Below are 21,360 nucleotides of genomic sequence, written 5' to 3'. Positions count from 1 at the left end.
ATGTCACAACCTAAATATCTGAACATGTATAATATGTATTGACCACAGCTTGAGAATCTAAATCTGCATTATCAGAGAAATTTGGCAATTGCTTTTTAAAATGAGTTAACCATGGCTGACTTTGTTAGGTTTTATGAAGCTGAAATGTCCACTACTTCTTGTTCTCCAACTACAAGTCAAAACAAATGATATAATGTTAACACAAAAACTCTTTTTTGGGCTTTTCAGCACCATTTGTGCATGTTCTTTTTGATACATGATGAATGAGTGGGTCCTCCCTCTCACTCGAGCATCTTAGATAATATAATGGTAGAGTAATAAACCAGAAGCTGGTAGTGGCAGCATACAGCCCTAAGCTACTGCTTATGCCGCTTATTAGGTACAGCTGGCTCTGAATATAAGCTGATGTATCGCTTTACTGTGAATCACTGCAGAAAGTTCTGTTTCTGTCTTCCTCTAGTCCCAGTCACAGGATGCTGCTCACAGGACACTGTTGGCTAGATATTTTTGGTTTGTAAACTATTCTCCGTCCAGCAATGACACTGAGAGTGTTTAAAAACTTGACTAGAGGACGACTAACACAAACTGCACAGCAACAATTGAGCTACTGTCTCTGAGTTTACATCTACAAGGTGGACCAACAATGCAGATGTGTCTAATAGAGTAGACAGTGAGTGGAATCAGTGTTTAAAAACTCCAGCAACACTGCTGTGTATGATCCACTCATACCAGCACAACACAAACTAACACTCCACCACCATGTCAGTGTCAGTGCAGTGCTGAAAATCATCCACCATCCAATAATAACTGCTCTGTGAGGGTCCTGTCAGGGGTCTGTCCTATTGAAGAACAGGGTAAAAGGGGGATAACAAAGTATGCAAAGAAAGTTTGGAGCACAGTCTGGAATTGTAGAAGTACAAAGTGGAGAACTACATGGTAAGTGGAGCTGATAAAATGGACAATGAGTGTACAAGGAGGTAGTTGTAATGTTGCAATGCTGATTTATGCATATTGCATCATCAGAATTACTGTCCTTCATTTTACTTACTTTAAGCAAGAATTATATTGATGTATTTCATTCATGCAGAACTGATGTACACATTTTAATCAAGTACATTCAAAGCAACACTTCTTTTCAGTGTGTTAATTCATTCTTACACACACCAACAAAGAGAAGAGTTAAATGAACCTGGTAGCTCTGTATACAAACTTGCAATAATGAGTTTGCATACATAATTATAAGTTAGCAATATAGCTAAATTAACTTCTTGCCTCTTTGCTTTTACAAACATCTTCAAATGACAAAAGTGCATTCACAACTGTAAGTTAACAAAGAGCATTAACATTTTTTTTTTTTTATCTCCTCTAATTCAGAATCTTCCAAAGCCTAAGTTAGTCCCTGGCACAATCTCGCACCAGTAGAAATTGAGTAATTGTTTCTTAATATGTGTGCATAAAACCAATGTGTTGAGGAGAAGTAATTACTGGTAATGACTACATTAGGGACGACTGGTAGGGGTGAGTTAATAGAAACTATTGAATTCATTTTCCCCTAATGGATCCTTTGTTGAACGGGTACCTTACGTCTTGTGATAAGGGTGTTAAAAAATTAATGATTTATAACTATTGAGGCTGCAATCACATTTTAATTAGGCAGTAATTTATGATAATTAGGCTGCCCTCACAGTAGTACTGCTAATAATTGTTAATTAGCCAACGATGGCCCATTCTTTTGAAGGAGATCCCAAATGGTGAAGCAAGCATAAGAAAGGTGACTGCCCTATGTAAAGTGACTCAACAAAACAGATGGACACACAGTGAAAGAGTTCCTCACCACATCAGAACTGCCACTTCTAGCATTCGCAGATAAGTGCTTTGACTCACCATTCATTTGAGTGTCAATTTATATTAAAAAAATGAGTTCATAATTGGGGTTTGACTTTAATTTGGCATTTTTAGGTGCCTGTGGACTTTACAATAGAAGAGAAATTCTACCTACATTCTTGGAAACAAGGAAGCAAAGTTTCAGAGCAACCACGTTTGCATCCCCAAGGACTTTTAGAATTGTTTCTTTAAACATATGTCAGTTTGAAGAATATTTCGAAGGCTTAAAGAACCTATGAAAAGTAATGGGTCTATACCAATTAAAGCTTTTACTAAAGTTGCACATCCATGGCAAGAGATATTTAGGTACTTTTTAACCTCTTGTGCACCAGGGTATATTTTGTTTTTCCATCTGAATATACGTGACCAAATCATAAGGCAAATTATTCAGTAACTGCATGAAATAAATGTAAATGAATTTTTTGTCCCTCTCAAATTAAATGCGTTTTATGATCACACACATCTTGCTATATGCTTACAATTTACTGCTGAAAGCCAAAAATCTTACATGCTCTTTGTAGTTTTTTAATAAAAATAATTTTTACAGAGCAGATCACTGAAGAGACACCATCTGTTTATAGTTCATCGCCCAGATTTGTGGGAAAATGGGTCGACTTTCAGTAGAAAAAAAAAATCATACAATCTCATACAACACCCAGCTTTTCAATGTAGCTACTGAAATGAGAAAGTTATGAAGAATATGATGAAGTGCGTTTTGGAACCAACCGTGGTCTCAAGGAGTTGAAGATGCTCTATTAAATACCAGTTTTGATATTTAGCAATATATCCAGCAACTGATCCACATTGCAGACCCTTCATGTAGCTACAATAAGACTCCATTCATACCTGGCCTTAACATTTCTCTTAGGGGATCAGGACTGGGTTGCACCAGGTTTGTGTAGGTTTATACTTAAGCTTGGGCATAAAGCTTTTATTAAGTCCTTAGTTAACACTAGTTAGTTTCCAACTATCCTTTTACTAAATTTGGTTGCACCACAAATCCCTAAGTCATGTCTTAACTAGTAACAACTACATGCCGCTAACATGTTCAGACCCATCAGTAAACCCGCTTTTCAATAGAAAAAATATCCAGCATGGAAGACAATGATGAGTTATAATCACTGTCTGTTTATTCTTTGATATTTCCCTGAGAAAACCAAATATGCAGCTTTTTAAACACGGGTGTCTAGATAACTGACCCAACAGCAGCCACGGTTTTGTTGGGCAGCTGCTGTGTCTCACTGAGCTGGAGCTGTGGGTGTTCGGCTTCATGCTCAGAGTTTAAACCAGGGTGAAGATTAGAGCTGTAAGTAAAATAGCCTTTAGAGTTTTTTAGCTTAGTTAACCGAAAAGTCATGGTTTTGATATGTTTTGTGCTTTCTACATGGTTTCTAATGGTTTCCCCAAAATTCACACCTGCTGAGGGGGACGTGTAAATAATTAGTAACAACTAAGCTCAATGTTTAAACTATTTTGTGTGGTGCAACACATTCTGATTTAGTAAGGCATAAACCTGAACTCAATAAAGACTTATGTTATAACTAGTCTACAACTGAATTTACGCACAGTTGGTGCAACCCGGCCACTGGTCATAAGTGGACACTATCAAGTTTAGATAAGATAAGATAAGATAAGATAAGAGTCCCACAGTCCCACAGCAGGGAAATTCACAGTATTACAGCAGCAGCAGAGTAACAGGAGGAAGGCACTCAGTAATAGAAACGGGAAACAGTATAAACCTTATCAACATTATAAATAATAAAAATTAAAGCTAAATCTCTAGACTATTTACAACAAAATAAGGATAATAATAAAATAAAATAAAATAAAATAAGAGTTGCAATAAGGATAATAATAAAATAAGATAAGAGTTGCAATAAAATAAGAGTTGCAAGAGTTACAGTAAGTGTAGTGTACTGGGTCTCAGAAACGCATTGCGATTGATCAATCAAACCACCTTTAGAAGTGGTCAGGGATGCACGGCCACAAAATGCGTCCCCAACCTGCCTTATCAAGTTTTATATGTTATTGGTTTATTGATTGATCATCATATGAATTAGTATTGATATAACTGATGAAGCCATACACTCATCTACTCATCAAATTAATTTTATTCAGGTTCTACCTCTTAATAACGGACAGTTTATGGCAACTGACTCTTACACAACTCACAAGAGAAAAGTTACGTGAACTGTTTTAGAACTGGTGCATTTGTAGTGTGAATGCTAAATTGTCCCGAGGCGTCTCTGACAACTTTGAAGGACAGCCTAAAGAGCTGTGATTGCATCTTTTTTCCCAATAAAGTATTTTGGAATCTTGGACAGGCAGCGGAAAGTTAGTTACGGTTCTATTTATTCCATGTTTGTAACTCTGAATCTTCTTCTTTCGGCTGCTCCCTTTAGGGGTCGCCACAGTGGATCATCTGCCTCCATCTTGCCCTATCCACTGCCTCCTCTACTTTTACACCAACCATCTCCATGTCCACCTTCACTGCATCCATAAACCTTCTCTGAGGTCTACCTCTTCTCCTTCTACCCGGCAGCTCCATCTCCAACATTATTTGACCAATATATCCACTATTCCTCCTCAACACATGTCCAAACCATCTCAACCTGGCCTCTCTGGCTTTATCTCCAAACTGCTCCACCTTCACTGTCCCTCTGATCTGCTCATTTCTAAAAGAGTTTGTAACTCTGAATAATGTGGATGAATCATCAAAATAATCAGCAGTAATAAAATCGATAGAGACCACTGTGCAATCATCTACTCATCAAATGCATTTCAGTCAGATTTTAACATTTAATAATACACAGTTTATAATAACTGATACCTACACAAATCAGCAAAGAGAGGAGTTAAATGGACTGGCAAAGAACATCTTTAATGTGGACGCTAAAATGTCCCAGTTGTGTAGCTTCTTTCTTCGTCTTCTCTCATGTTAGCATTCGTTCCTAGCGATCGGATTAGAAGTGGACAGTGAAACGTTTAGCTGCGCATTTGCATGCATATCGATTGCATCACTTGTGACCACTTTTGATCATATTTCATGACTGGAGGAAGGGTGCCTCGCGCATTAATTATGCCAGTCTCTCACTGCATTTGTTGTCAGGCGTAAATGTATTGTGACAACTTATAAAAAATCAGGAGAGGAGAGGAAGGAAGAAAGCGCATGGTTACTTTCATCTCTACTCTGATGACCCAGTTGATTAGGCGGTCCTTTGTTGGTGTTGGGGACACATCAGGGTGCTTTAATGTTCACACTACAAATGTAATGTAGTCATATACGGACCATCCTACCAAATAAGTTTAAACTGTGGTCCCACAGAAAAAGAAATATCAAAATCAAAAATTAAGAATTCACTTATAAAGTATTTACTCTAAAAAAAGAAAACTGTCCCAAACCCTAAACCTCAACTCGATCAGGCATAACATTCTGACCACCTCCTTGTTTCTATGCTCATTGTCCATTTTATCAGCTCCACTTACTATGTGCACTTACAATTATAGACTGTAGTCCACCTGTTTCTCTGCATGCTTTGTTAACCCCCTTTTACCCTGTTCTTCAGTGGTCAGGAGCTCCATGGACCCTCAAAGAGTAGATACTATTTGGGTGGTGGATCGTTCACAGCATTGCAGAAACACTGACGTGGTGGTGGTGTGTTAGTGTGTGCTGTGCTGGTACAAGTGGATTAGACACAGCAGTGCTGCTGGAGTTTTTATACAGTGTCCACTCACTGTCCACTCTTTTAGACGCTCCTACCTTGTCAGTCCACCTTGTAGATGTAAAGTCAGCGATAATAGCTCATCTGCTGCACAGTTTGTGTTTGTCATCCTCTACTACAGGGGTCTTTAATTAAAATTCAATGGGTCCAGTTACAGAAAATTTCCTCAAGCAATTTCTGGAACATCATAATGTCTAACTTGCATTATGATTCGGTGCCATATACGGTATGCTGAAGTAGCCTAGTAGTTATATCAACATCTGATGTCCATCTTTCCTCTGGCTCACTTTCTTCTCCTTCTCCATCACTCACTCGAGTCTCAGCGCTTATCGTAATGCACAGATCTGATTGGCTGAGTAGCGTCACGTGTGATATTTACAAAACATGTGATTGGTCTGTGAGTTTCCTGGGCCGATAAAGTGGCACAGTAAAGCCTAGAAAAGCTACGCCAATCAAAATAGGAGCAGCCTGCCGAAATGAAATAATTCTCCATAGTTTATTGGTTATAGGTCCAGGTCTGCATAGAATGGTGTCTGGGTCCGGACTCGGACCACAGTCCGCCTATTAGTGACCTCTGCTCTAGACAGTGCTCACAGGACGCTGCCCACAAGACGCTGTAGGCTGGATATTTTTGGTTGGTGGACTATTCTCCATCCAGCAGTGACACTGAGGTGTTTAAAAACCTCGAGCAGCACTGCTGTGTCTGATCCATTCAGACCAGCGCAACACACACTGACATACTACCACCATGTCAGTGTTACTGCAGTGCTGAGAATGATCCACCACCAAATAGTACCTGCTCTGTGAGGGTCCATAGGGGTCTTGATCACTGAAGAACAGGGTAAAAGGGGGCTAACAAAGTATCAGAGAAACAGATGGAAACAGTCTGTAACTGTAGATCTACAAAGTGCAGCAATAGAGTAAGTGGAGCTGATAAAATGAGCCAATGAGCGTAGAAACAAGGAGGTGGTCATAATGTTATGCCTGATCGGTGTGTGTGTGTGTATATATCCATCCATCCATCCATTTTCTAAGCCGCTTCTGGAGCCTATCCCAGCAGTCTTCGGGCGCAAGGCAGGATACACCCTGGACAGGTCGCCAGTCCATCGCAGGGCAGACACACAGACACAGACAGTCACTCACACACTCACACCTAGGGGCAATTCAGCATGTCCAATCAGCCTGACTGCATGTCTTTGGACTGTGGGAGGAAACTGGAGAACCCGGAGGAAACCCACGCAGACACGGGGAGAACATGCAAACTCCACACAGAGAGGACCCCGGTCACCCAGCCGGGGAATCGAACCCAGGCCCTCCTTGCTGTGAGGCGACAGCGCTACCCACCACGCCACCGTGCCGCCCGTGTGTATATATATTATACTGTTTTGGTAGTTACAAAATGGAATATAAAGTAAATATAATCAAAGTGCAGGGTCAGTCAAAGCAAATGAACCTTAGTCTAATATCCAAGTCAAATAAAACCACTTTGAACCAGTTCAGCAGATCGATCCCCTCGGGTGATACAGCAGTAATAAGGTGTAACGCTGTACTGAAAACTTCTGTCATGGTTTAAAAATGACGACAATATTTTTAACATGATCATGTGTCAAATGTCTATTCAACATCTGAACAGCCAAATAAACATATTACACCCATTTGTATTTCAGAGGGGCTCACTGACGGGTGGTGCTGAGCTCACTGTTAGGTGGTGCTGATAGAAAGTGGGGGAAAATGACTTAGCATAATGACGGTTGAGAGCTACACACACCACACGGCTTTTGCTTGAAGAGCAGTCACTCGACTTTGCACTCTAAAGTATCCTTTAAACAGGCGTCATTTTAGCTCAGTTTGCTGGAACCTATCTGTGCTCTGGTGTATAACACGTTTAGCCTGCTAACTAAGCTTCCGTTAGCTTAGCCAAATCACCACAGAACTGGCTCGATTTCAGATTTTCTGTCCCAGATGTTACTACTGCGACATAAGATTCTGAAAACAAAGTGAAAAGCATGCTACACTCTTAAAAAAGATGGTTCTATATAACATCCATCCATCCATCCATTTTCTAAGCTGCTTCTCCATCAGGGTCGCGGGGGGGGTGCTGGAGCCTATCCCAGCAGTCTTCGGGCGGAAGGCAGGATACACCCTGGACAGGTCGCCAGTCCATCGCAGGGCAGACACTCACACCTAGGGGCATCGAACCCAGGCCCTCCTCGCTGTGAGGCGACAGTGCTACCCACCACGCCACCGTGCCGCGCTAAACATGAAATTGCTCTATATAGAATTCATGGTTCTAAACAGAACCTTTCTGTAACTAAAGAACCCATAAAGAACCATCTTTTTTAAGGGAGCAAGGTGAAAACCTACCTTTATCCTCTGTGGAGCGTCTGCACAGAAACAACTACGGTGAACAACGGTGAACAACAAGTCGGGAAAAAGTTTCGAACGATCCTTTGAACCACACGGAATCTGTATTATGCGATGGCTGTTGCCGCAAGTCAGTGTGGTACAGTTTAGCTTGTTACTTCTTTTGCCAAATGTTGTTTTGTTTTCCTTTTCTGTCAGTACACTGACGCGTTATATCATGAGACATCCACAACACCGCGTTTTTGATGTTGAGTGATGTGGTATGACAGTGAAAGAGCACTCAGGAAAAAGCAAATAGTGATTTTCTGCCCTTCGCACATAACAGGAACAATACAAACAGAAAATAAATAAATAAATATAAAACCAAAAACGGGAGCAAGGTTATACCAAGAATAGCTATCAGAATTGACTTACCCCTCTTAGGAAGCGTGAATATAAATACAGACCTGAGTGACACATGTTAGCAAGCGTGGTGATAGGAGGATTGTGAATGTGAAGGCTCTACATTTAAAACGGCACTTCGGCGAAGACAAACTTCTTTTCCTGTTGTTACCAAGTCACTTCCAAAGACCTCGTCGCTTCTGTAGGATAGGGATCGCAATGTCTGAGCCTTTGTTCTGTAAAAACCCAGAGAGGTGCGATAATTCTTGCCCTTTTGAAACTTGTTACTGATTTAAGCTGCTCACTTTCCTCTCCCCTCCTCATTCCTTTTGAAGTATTCCAAGAAGCCAGCGTCAAAATCAAGAAGAAAGGCTGTGGCAATGTCGGGGGGGGGGGAGGGACGTCTTTCAATGCGAAATAACTTCAAATTCTCTCAGATGGTTTCTTTTCAATTGGTGGTTGAAATGCTTTTGATAATGAAAATACATCTTTAAGATATTTAAAATGCATTAAAATTAATCACAGATTCCTAGGTTTAAAAATTGAATACGTACCTTTTGTTACTGATCTTGAAAAATATTCTTTGATTAAAGTATTTTCCTTGCTCTGTCGGATACTCTGGCACACTGTGTTTCAATTATGAAAGAGGAATATTAGAAGAACAGCTTCACTTTCATTACAAATACATTATGTGTGTACAGGCTTGCTGCTTATCGCTATCATATCTTTTTCTGTTAAATATATACACCAATCAGGCATAACATTATGACCACCTCCTTGTTTCTATGCTCATTGTCCATTTTATCAGCTCCACTTACTATATAGGTGCACTTTGTAGTTCTACAGTTACAGACTGTAGTCCATCTGTTTCTCTGATACTTTGTTAGCCCCCTGTTTTTCAGTAGTCAGGACCCCCATGTACCCTGACAAAGCAGGTACTATTTGGGTGGTGGATCATTCTCAGCACTGCAGTAACACTGCTGTGGTGGTGGCGTGTTAGTGTGTGTTGCGCTGGTCTCAGTAGATCAGACACAGCAGTGCTGGAGTTTTTAAACACCTCAGTGTCGCTGCTGGACTGAGAATAGTCCACCAACCACAAATATCCAGTCAACAGCATCCTATGACCAGTGATAGAGGACTAGAGGATGACCAACACAAACTGTGCAACAGCAGATCAGCTATCATCTCTGACTTTACATCTACAAGGTGGACTGTAGGTAGGAGTGTCTAATAGAGTGGACTGTGAGTGGACACAGTATTTAAAAACTCCAGCAGCACTGCAACACACAGTAACACACCACCACCACATCAGTGTTACTGCAGTGCTGAGAATGACCCACCATCCAAATAATACCTGCTCTGTGAGGGTCCATGGGGTTCCTGACCACTGAAGAACAGGGTAAAAGGGGGTTAACAAAGTATGCAAAGTAACAGATGGACTACAGTCTGTAACTGTAGAACTACTAAGTGCACCTATATAGTGAGTGGAGCTGATAAAATGGACAATGAGCGTAGAAACAAGGAGGTGGTCTTAATGTTATTTCTAACTTATTTCTGCTTATTTCTAACATGTACTTATTGTTATGACTGGATATAATACATCGAGGATGGTCTCTGACTTTTAGACAGTACTATATAATGTCAGGCTTATAGAGCTTAAAGAGTAAAACGAACCAATAAGAGTGCTCACTGTTAATAACATTAGCACTCAAGCTGTGTCCAGCCTTTTTTGCACTTGCAATATAACCAACTATATTGCCCTTAAATTTGACATTTTCTTTGGTCCGTATGTTTTGGCAGCTTACCCAAGCAAAAATTCATAGAAAAATGATACATTGCGCAAACTGTAAGGCTACAAAGAGTTTTTTGATCTCTTGATTTATCATATTAATCCAGTCTTTTGGTTGCGTGACTACTTTTCTTTAACGAATAAATAATGATAAAACACTAACAATATCAAACTCAAATTTGATTTCGAATGAAAGTATGAAAGTGATGTGTCATTTAAAACAATTCAAACGGGTACCGTGAGATATTCTTTCACGGTGTAACTATATAGAAGTCACAATTTTAGACTGAACATGTTCTATAGCACTTCTTCCTTCCATACTTAGTCTAGTTGTTGGACCTACATGGGTTTTAAGGCAGTGTGCAGAATCGGCAAAAGTTGGTTGCATTTTCTGCTTCTTATGATTCAAGTAACCCGAAACACATACAGCGATGTTGAGATCTGGACTCTAGGGTGGTCGGTCCATTGTCCTGAGAACATCAGCAGCTTCTCGAGTTGCAGATTTTCTTTTTTGGTCAAGTTCCTACAAAAGAGGAGCATATGCACATCTTGATATATAAACATAGACGCAAGTATATGCATCTTTAGCAGACGTAATAAGCATGACTGCTGTGGATGGGTACCGAATGTGTCTGTGTTGCATTGCAGACTGATTCTAAATATACTGGTAAGCATCTTAGTTCACCAGTGTGTATGCAAACGCCTGTGAAGAGAGCAAGAGGTAGCCGCACACACACAAGCATGTTCGCAAAAAACTCCCATGTGCGGGTGCAAAGCAGCAATCCAGAGCAGCGTGGAGCAGCTAATTAAATCAATATGAGATAATGAACTGCAATTACCAGGTCTGGCTGGGGCCCATCGCTCTGCTGTAAATACTGCTTCTCCTCCCTGTGGGGCTCGCGCCTCTCTCCGAGCTGTTAGTGTTTCCATTTTTCCGGGAGCCACAATCCCCTCGGCAACTGTTTGGAGGAGTGATCACTGGCCTCAGAGAGCTGCCAACACATTCCCGCTCTCTCTCACACACACACACTGAAACACAGAGACATTTTTGGTCACACACCACTTTTGGCCTCTAAGGTTCGCTCCCTCCCACCTTCCCACCTGCTTGCTTTCCTCACATTCTAACAGTTCCACTGTTTTTTTTTTTTGTTTTTTTGCTCTCCCTCTCTCACTTTCTACTGAACATTTGATCTTAGGAACGGAAGCAAACGGGGGAAAAAAAAAACTCTAGAGAACTGGAAGGTAAAGTTGCTGACGAAACTAACTCCAGTCTTACTGGAGTGCAGCTGGTCTGGAGGGACTACGGCCCAGGCCTAAGCATCCCTAAGCACTAACCATAAGCACGGATGACAGCGCTATGAAGAAGAACAGCTTTCAGGGTTATGTATCTGCTACAGCAGCACATTCTTGACAGCTTGCTTTGCATATATTCAACTCATATTGAAACTATCACTGTTGAACCAGCACTTAGCATTTGGCTATTGGTATACCAGTAGCACTTCTACAGGGACATTTAATTAAACTTTGGTGGAAATGTTATAACATATGTACACTCACTTGCTGTACTGTTTTCTCTCTTATGCACAGGAAATTAAATATCTGCAATGAAACGTCCTAGATTTCGCCATATGGATCCACATACACGCATAAAGCCAATACATTTAGTGAGGCTTTGGGCTGTAGACATCAATATTTCTACGGAAAAGCAATCACTACACTGGAAAAACGAGAAATGCAATAAACATGCAACATTACTTTTCCACCCTTTTCCATCAAGATATGCGGAATATGTGCCAAATTGGAAAAACAAAACTTCTATTACATTGTTTTCACATTGTTTGACCTCTTTACTGAAAAGTAACGCATGATGATTTGCAGTTTAAAATGAAATCCTGAATTTGGGTCAGACATGAATACAATATTCCTTGAAATGCTATATTGCTTTCCACCGCAGTACTTCAAACAACATTAAATCAATGTTTACTTTTCATTCTGCCACGCTTTCCACATGTTAGCGTTTAAACGCAATCTCACATGTGCACTGCATTTCACTGTTTTGGTTGCATTTCAATGGGGGGGTTGGGATAGTGTAGTGGTTAACACAACCTTGAACTGGGGTTCAATCCCCCACTCGGGCAAGCACCCTACACTATACCAATAAGGGTCCTTGGGCAAGACTCCTAATACCGCCTTGGCCTACCTGTGTAAAATGATCAAATTGTAAGTCGCTCTGGATAAGAGCGTCAGCCAAATGCCATAAATGTAAATGCAAAAATGGGGAAATACATTTAATGTACAAAAAAAGAGGTCAACGAAATGAAAACACTGTAGTAGGGGTTTTGCTTTTCATTGCAGCACATATTCTGCATAACACTTGTGAAGTAAAGTCATGTGTGCATTACGTTTCACTGTTTTCACTGTTACGAGGCCAAACCTGTTTAAGGTAAGGGAATGTGGGGAACAACATAACATGGGGCAAAATTTAACACAAATTTGTATGTTGTTGTTAAAGGTCAAGCAGTGCGTACTTCTGGCCACATTACCATATTTCCTAGCCACAATGTCCCGTGAAAATTCAGCGTAATTTATCAGCGCTTGTAAGTAAGTTTTTTCAATATTGATGTATTAATTTTTTTCAGTCACTGAGCTTTTTTTGTGTAAACCACAAAATCCAACCTTATATAACTTTAATCAACATCTTTTTGCAGACAACATGTTGAAGCATGTGACAAGCTCACAGCAAGTGATAGCTAGGCTTAAGTACAGCCTGCATGCTGCAGGGTTAATTACACAGCGTTACCACCAAGCCACCTTTAGTAAGCAAAAGAGTAAATTTTGTCTTTTTGGTCCGTGTAGTTATATTGTTTTTCACGATTCTGGTTCATTTTCATTTCAGCACAAATTCCTCTCCATAATGTGGATGATGAATGTGAGACCTCATGATGCTCAATATGGTGCCTGTTTATGGGTCCCGCCCTATATAATAACATAAATAGCCAATCAACAAGCCAAAAAGACGTTTTTGGTGTGTTAATTGAGTCAAATGCTGCCATGTATTTTTGTGATTGTCACATTTTACCAGTGTATTTAAATGTTTTTGAAATATTATTTTAAAGGGATAGGACCTTAGTCTCATACGACTGGAAATAACTGCCTGGGGGCGTTGCTAAAATGGAAAATGGACAAAAGGACTTTCTAACTGATTAGGCAAAATCTAGGAAAGCAGATAGGAGTGGAAGTTTCTTTCTAATGTTTGGAATCTGCCTGCCAATACCTTCAAGAATAAGGAAGGTAAGTGGTCAGATTGCCCCCTGCTGTTTGCATTCAGAATGTAGGTTAACAATGAATATAAATCTCCTGTGCAATGTTAGTAATCTGAGTGATAACTTACGCGTTCATGATGTATTTACCTTCTCAAAACAATGACCTGTGTGGTAAGTGTTCTAGTTTCATAATCTACTATGTCTGTATATTGACAGTTGCAAAGCAAACCTCATTTAAAAGCAGAGAAGTGGTTCACCACTGAAGACGTGAGCAGCCGTGTTGATTTGACGGCATACAGTGAGCTCATAGCTCAGAAAAACATCTTGACTTCTCAAGAAGGAATTCCCAGTTGAGGGGCATTTTCTTTGATTCATTACAGTCAAAGGTGTCAAATTCCATGATATGAGCTTCAGCGGAAAGAGCTCTTCTGCATTCAAAACAACTGGGAGCACAGAATTTTCCATCTTGGAATCTCCTACTTCCCAACCTAAAATCATTCATGCATCTTCAGGTTGTTTAAGGTTGGGAATAAACGGAGGCTCACAGAAAGCAAGCCCTTATTTGGCTGCTGAGTGTGTAAATGCTAATGTCAATGTATTCTTGTTCCAGGGCTGCCACCATGTTGAAATGATGTCACTCATTGGCAATTCTGAGAAGTCAAAGCTCTTGAGAAACTCCATTTCCAAGTGGGAGTCAAGGGATGCTCAAATGGAGTTTTCCGACTTGGAAGTCATTAATTCCCCAATTCCCACTTGGTCAAGAATGCAGCATTAGGCTGCTTTCAAGTGCAAGCGAGGTGGTAGTTTGGGTATTGTAGTTTATTAGCTAGCTTGTATCTCTCAGTTTTGGCTCCTACAACTGTGGTGTCATTGTGAATTCCCACAAAGCAGAAATGAAATGTGGGATAACTTCACATGTTTAAAATTCAGTTCATCCATTTCTGTTGTTCGATTGTTTACTTCTATCCTTTGCTACGATCACAATAGCTTTGACGTCACAATTCGGCCAAATGGTGCTGCCTTAAAAGTGTTGAACTCGACTTTATCACCCAACCTCGGAGGGCGTTTTCCCATAAAACCAAGACCAGCATTCATACCGCCACAGCACCACATACTATGGCTTAGAGACTCAACGAGTTAGCGAAGTTTGTGCTCATTAAGTCAGCCATAAACAAAAGTGGGCCACCGCCACCGCATCAAAGCACGTCCAACAACTTCCTCCACTTACGTCAAAACGGATGCGACGGCTTCCTTCCGCCAGCTAACGCACGCGGCAGAATAAACAGACATTAGCCGTTTTGAGAGCGACTCTGTGATAAGGATCGCTCGGCTCGTTTCTCTTTGGTGTCAGTAACACTTAGCCACCGCTGGTGCGGCACAGTGACAGCATTAGCGTTAGCAAAGGGGCGCAGGCGCCTAATGGGCTTTTAAGAGCGTCGCGCTGGGACTATTTGTGTATCGCGCGCGTCTGATCGCTTCGTTGACAACAGTCGTTTTTGAGACGTCTCTGTGGCGAAGCAGCGAGAGTACCCTGAGCTGCCTATTCCTCTGGGGACCGACGAGTAAAAGGATGGGTGGGGGTGGGGGTGGGGGGGCTCCACTGCTCCACTTTTCTCTCTACCTGCCTCTACACCTGGCGTAAAAAAAAAAAAAAAAAAAGACATTCCACTCCTCCTTTTTCCTTCCCTCGTCCTCGGCTGGAAGTACGTTTGTGAAGTGATTCGACTTCTATTTGACTAAACGGGGCTCTCGTGCTCCTCTTTCCCGGGTTCGGCAGAGGAGAGCAGCGGGGGTTTGTTTGACAGGGAAGATGTTTTCTGTGGTCTCTTGGGAGGCACCTGTTTATAAGATGCACATATTGTTTCCATTTGGCGGTTGATGTATGTGCGTTTTCGGAATTCAGATGTGGCCCAGGGAAAGAAAGAAGTGATACCATGGGAGTAACAGCTACCGTTTCTCAGTGAGGTGGTTTAAATGTGTGTGTGTGTGTGTTAACTGCTCTGACAGTTGTGCTTTTGCCGATTGAAAAAGGTTGGAGGCATTATTGGGGACAATAGCCATGCATTGACTAAGATTAAACCATTTTAGGAAGAACATTTGCATACAGTACCGTGCAAAAAATCCGAGACTATCAGTCATTTACTTCAGTTGAATCAGCCTCAAGTACCAGTAATGAATTTTTCAGGAGATATTTCTGAGGAGAAGATATGAGATAACTGACTTGCATTAAGGAAGAAGAAAGTCAAAGGCAAATAGGTGAACAGCACTGAAAGCTTCCACCTGTGAGTGGAGAAAAAGCAAGCTTCACCTTTGCTGTCCATCCTTCCACCGTGAGAAGACGACTGGCTGCTGTGGGCCTGAAAGGATGTGAAGCCGTGAAGAAGCCAATATTGAGGAAAAGACAGTTTGTCCAAACCTCAACATCACTGAATGTATTTGGAATGACTTGGATTGTGAGAAGCAGTGCAGATTTATTGGGGTTCTGTGTAATTTTCTAAACATGTTTTCTGCCTTCTTTCTGATGCTGACTTGTTCTTAATGGCCACTCTAGCCGGAAATGAAATACAGGAAAGGTGGTCTCTGAGTTTTGCACACTACAGTAATTCTCAAAGCATCGCTTTAATGATATTTCTTCTGAAAACTCACACAAACACACACAAAATGCCCTCATTTCTTTACCCTCTTCACCCTCTCCCACTTCATTTTTTCTCTTTTTTTTCCCTCAACCCACGTTTTTCTTATATTAGCTGCATAGGAAGAAGCAGTGGTCTGTCAAAGTCTCTCTCTAATTACGACATTATCAGGCATACAGAGCTGGCTTAGGAACATAGGTCACTATAACATTTAATAAGCACATGGAAAATGCAGGCCAAAAGGATATTCAGCAGAGCTACTGCAAACAAACAGCCAAGCTATACCTGGGAAAAGGTCATCAATGGTTGACCCTGTATCTGTGACTGCTGGCATTCGTTATAATAATAACATGTCTCAGAGTGGCCATGCTCTATTCTTTCCCAGCCATACAGGCTATGCATTATAATGGGCGCTATGAACTATTCATGCTGTTTGGTTCTTTTGTGCAGTTACACTTGCTTTCATATTTTATCTGTGGCTTGTCTTTTAAAGGGCCTCTGTTATATTAAAAAAAAAATTTTTTTTGCATTTTATTTTCCCCTCAGGTGGCTTTAAATATCCAAAAGAGTCCTAGATATTTTTCTTGCATGAGCATTTTTCAACATTTATCCCTTAAAACTAAACCGCCTTCTTTTGGTTCTGTTGATCTACGTTAATGACCTGAGCGGCTGCTCTGGATTATGCCTCATTCAAAACAATCCTTATACACTACATGCACAAAAGTACTCAGACTCTCTTTCTGAAATAGACTACTTTACTTTTGCGACTTCAGCCACTTGAAGGTGCAGCCATTGCTGAGACAAGCATTCAACTGCACACAGACAGCCAGAACTGCCAACAGAGTGGGATGCTCTGCAGAAGCTAAGCTCAACGGCACTATGTGCAGTGCCAAACATCAATTACAGCACCATACAATACCAATGAGATGAGCTGAAGTTGTGCTTGTGATCTGGGATTAATCATCCAGCATTGTTAACAGTCCTCACTAATGCTCTTGTAGATTCATGTAATCAAATGCTCACAGCAAAGTTCCACCATTCAGTGTAAAGGTTTCCCAGAAGGGTAGAGGTTTTTACTGCAGAAAAGGGGGATAAAACCCTTTGATTTTCAAAGAAATGTTGAATGGCCATTCAAAAGAGGCTGATTTACTATAGATAGATAGATAGATAGATAGATAGATAGATAGATAGATAGATAGATAGATAGATAGAAAGATAGATAGAAAATGAAGTGACAGTGGGTGGATTGCATGGATTGGTAAGTGGTGTTGTATGAAACTTTAACAACATTGATGAACACATAACTCTTATTTTAAAAAAAAAAGCAATTTTCCAAAAGGTGCAGAATTTCATGTACTTGGCTTTACACCCGCTGTTAATCTAACTCAGAGCTAAATGTGCAGTGTATCCAGTGACCCATAAATCTGCATTGCTTCCGTGATTTAATGGTAAACTTGCAGTTGTGCACACACACACACACACACACACACAGACACACAGTCACACACACAAGAAGAAGAAGAAGAAGAGGCAATTGACTACTTAATAATTATGAGGCATAAAAAATCCTTGCCAGTGGCTTGAATACCAAAGTATGTAATTATGACCTCTTGTAGAAAGCTCGTGTTGAATGGTGCCTTCTATTGTGCCTAGGGAAGAAAATAAAATCTACAAGAAATGATAGAGCGGCCGGCGCCACATTACAATTAGTACTTGGAGAATATTCGTCCATTTCAGAAATGCCACATTTGAAAGGGATTTCAGTAAATAAACAGACTTTTTTTTGTTGTTCAATCAATAATTGAAACTTCAATCTGAAGTATACATTCCACACTAAATCTTTAATGTCATATGTATTCTGGAAGGGTAATTGCATCAATTTTTCTGAGTGTTTCCATAAGTCAATTGTTAAGATGTAAACAAAGTCATTCAGAGTGGTTTAGAGTGAAATGCTCCATTCTAGAGAAACCAAGAGTTAGAACTGTTCACAGTGAAGGTCTCAATGTTTTAATGCTTCTAAAATCTACATAACAAAAAGTTGTTACATGAAATGGTTACAAATATGCTGTTTGATACCTGAGACATTTGTTCGGTGAGTTGTGAGATGAAACGTTTGGGCTATGGTGTCCTTTTTTAAAATCCATTAATGGTGGAGAGGTGTAGGGTGCTATAAGGCAGAGTAGTCCCCAGAGAAAGCATTGGTTTTTGTTTTTTTCAGATTTATCATTATTTTACTATCATCAACATACACATAAACCACACAAGTGTAGGTTCGCCGGTGGTTCCGGATAATTTTCACATTTACATTTATGGCATTTGGCAGATGCTCTTATCCAGAGTTACTTACAGTTTGATTATCTTTACACAGGAAGCCGAAGTGTTGGGAGTCTTGCCCAAGGACTAAAAAAGCATAGGGTGGTTACCCAGGCGGGGCATTGAACCCCCAGTCAGATGTTATCCACTACACTATACAACCATATATACACTAACCAACCATCATATATATATATATATATATATATATATATTTGTTTCCATAGCTATGACAATCATGTACATTTTTAAAAAGAATCTCCCTTTAATTTGACCTAAGAAATCCAACTATGCTGTTTACCTGATCACTTTGAGCAATCAGATGACTGGTGTAATCCGATAATGATCATGTTCTTGGTGTACATGTAAACACATTCAGAGGTGCTCTACCCTTCTTTTTTCATGGTGCATCACTGGTGGACAGTAACAAGGACATGGTTCAACATCAGTGCAGCAGCGTAAAGTTTTGGGAGTGTCTATTCAACATAAATGATGGAAGAACCCCCTGACTCTAACCTAACTTTGTGTAAATAGACCACAATATAGAAATATGTACACATACTCAGTTATGACTGGTTTCTGTTTTCTGAATTTATACAAACACTACTTTATTTTATAGTAAATTTGTATTGGCTAGTTTCTGTTTATGGACACACCTGTATCAATGACTAATCAAAACACAACAAAGTTTTCATTTTGACCTAACATTCAACGCAGTCATGTATCAGTCAGATTTGTCCTGTCAATGCTTGGTGACACTGGCAAGAAGACAGACATCTGCTTCGAGTGCGGACACCCACACACAAAACCAGCAATGCTAAAATTAGTCATTAGCTTGTTTGCTGCTGATACTTCCTGGAGCGCTGCCTGTGGCTTAAGGCTGCTCCCTAATGCCATAACACCCACACTGTCGCCATGGCTGCAGTCTCCACAGTGACCATTAAGTCTCCCTTTGACAAATGGGGGTGTATAAAGAGTAATTACTGCTGCTTTTCTTCTAAAAGACTTGTACTGTTATTATTGTAAATGTGTGAACAGTTTGTGTTCGGCTTTTCTGAAAGTGCAGGAACATTTCCCAAATCCTAACTTGCCGAACCATCACCGCATTGTCAAGTCGAGCTTATGACTTGTTAGGCTCATCTAGAGCATCGTATGCTCCTGGTAACCTAGCTGGAAACCTAGACCACCTCTTAGAACAGTAATCAGCTTTGAACAGCCTATAAACATAAAATCCTAATATTTTTCTTTACAACACAACAAAAACTTCTGCAAAAATAAACAAAAACTGTTTCTGCAGTGACAATTTCTAACACAGATTTTCAGATTTTGGGACATGTTTATTTCAAAACATGAATGGTATCTATCTGCTTATCTTTGTTAAAATGACATTTTATATAAAAACTAAACCCAATAAATATTAATCGTTCAACTTCATTTTAAAAGAAATAAAACCTTTTTTAAAAAGTTTTAAAAAAACTAAGTATTATAGAATTATTATAAACATTAAGTTAAAATTTAGGAATAGACATCTATCAATAGATGGTAACCTATAAATGATGATTTTGATATATTTGGCTTATTACTATTTTGATTAATACTGTGGGTTTAAACAGATCATAACATCATCCTTGTATTTTAAGCATTTGAATGGTCGAGTTGTCATGGTGCTATATAGAGTCATTCCCTTTACAAAAAAACCCTTGAAGAACCCCTTTCTGTAATTGTCATTGCAGCACGCAGTATTCTACGGTACAGCATGTAAGCATTTAAGCCTATAGGGTAGATTTACTAACGTTCTGTCCCATCTCTAACAACATTCTGGTGTGAAAAAGTGGCTGCTGTGATTTACTAAATGGCACAATGAGCCTTTAGTGGCCATAATCAGATCGAGGCTCTCTTGGACTTTTGCTTCACTTCATAGACATTTATAGGAGTTTCCCTCTCAGAGAGCAAAACACTGGGAAGAGTTTCCAGTGAAGCACCTATTCCAGTTTTTCCAAGACTTTTCAAAAGCAATTTATTTTTCAGTGATCACTTAAACCAGGATGAAGCCTCACCATCTAGAAATAACATAGTGTTGGGCTTAAAATTTCTTCATTTCAGAAACAGCCAATGAAAATCCAGAACAGGAAAATATGGTGTAAACAAAACATTTATTGTTAACTTGTTGCCAGTGCTGTTTGTACCATCTGATGGGTTTCTCCTTTGGGGTTTGGGCTGTCACCACTGAGTTGCACATGAGGGGTCTAGATGCTGATTTTGTGGAAAAAAATATATAGTACACAAATTAACTGACATCCCCTAATGAAAATCAAAGTGAGAGATGGTGTTATTGTGTTAACACTTAGACAATACTGTACATCAATTGCTCTGGAACTGTAGCAATCACAGCAAAAATTCTGCTATTGCTAAGGTGTTGCTATGCCATTGCTAGTACAGCCCAGATGATTGTTAAGGTGCTAGGGCAATTGCTATTGTCACCGAGGTGATTTTTAAGGTTTTGCTAGGCCATTGCTATGCTTTCCCAAATGGTTGCTAAGGTGTTGTTAGGCCATTAATATCCTATCCCAAGTGGTTGCTAAGGTGTTGTTAGGCCATTAATATGCTATATGAGGTGGTTGTTAAGATGTTGCTAGGCCATTAATATGCTATCTGAGGAGGTTGTTAAGATGTTGTTAGGCCATTAATACGCTATCCAGCTGGTTGTTAAGATGTTTTTAGGCCATTCATATGCTATCCAGCTGGTTGTTAAGATGTTTTTAGGCCATTCATATGCTATCCATGTGGTTGTTAAGGTGTTGCTAGAGCAATTGCTATAGTCAACAAGGTTATTGATAAGGTTTTGCCATGCCCTTGTTATGACATTCCAGGTGGTTGATAAAGTGTTGTTAGGCCATTGCTATGCTATCCCAGGTAGCTGTTAAGATGTTGCTAGGCCATTAATATGCTATCCCAGGTGGTTTCTAAGGTGTTGTTAGGCCATTAATATGCTTTCCGAGGTGGTGGTTAGG

This window comes from Pygocentrus nattereri, chromosome 20, assembly GCF_015220715.1.
Source record: "Pygocentrus nattereri isolate fPygNat1 chromosome 20, fPygNat1.pri, whole genome shotgun sequence".
NCBI classification, from domain to species: Eukaryota; Metazoa; Chordata; class Actinopteri; order Characiformes; family Serrasalmidae; genus Pygocentrus; species Pygocentrus nattereri.
The sequence above is the reverse complement of the archived record's forward strand: the minus strand, read 5'-3'. Positions refer to the sequence as shown.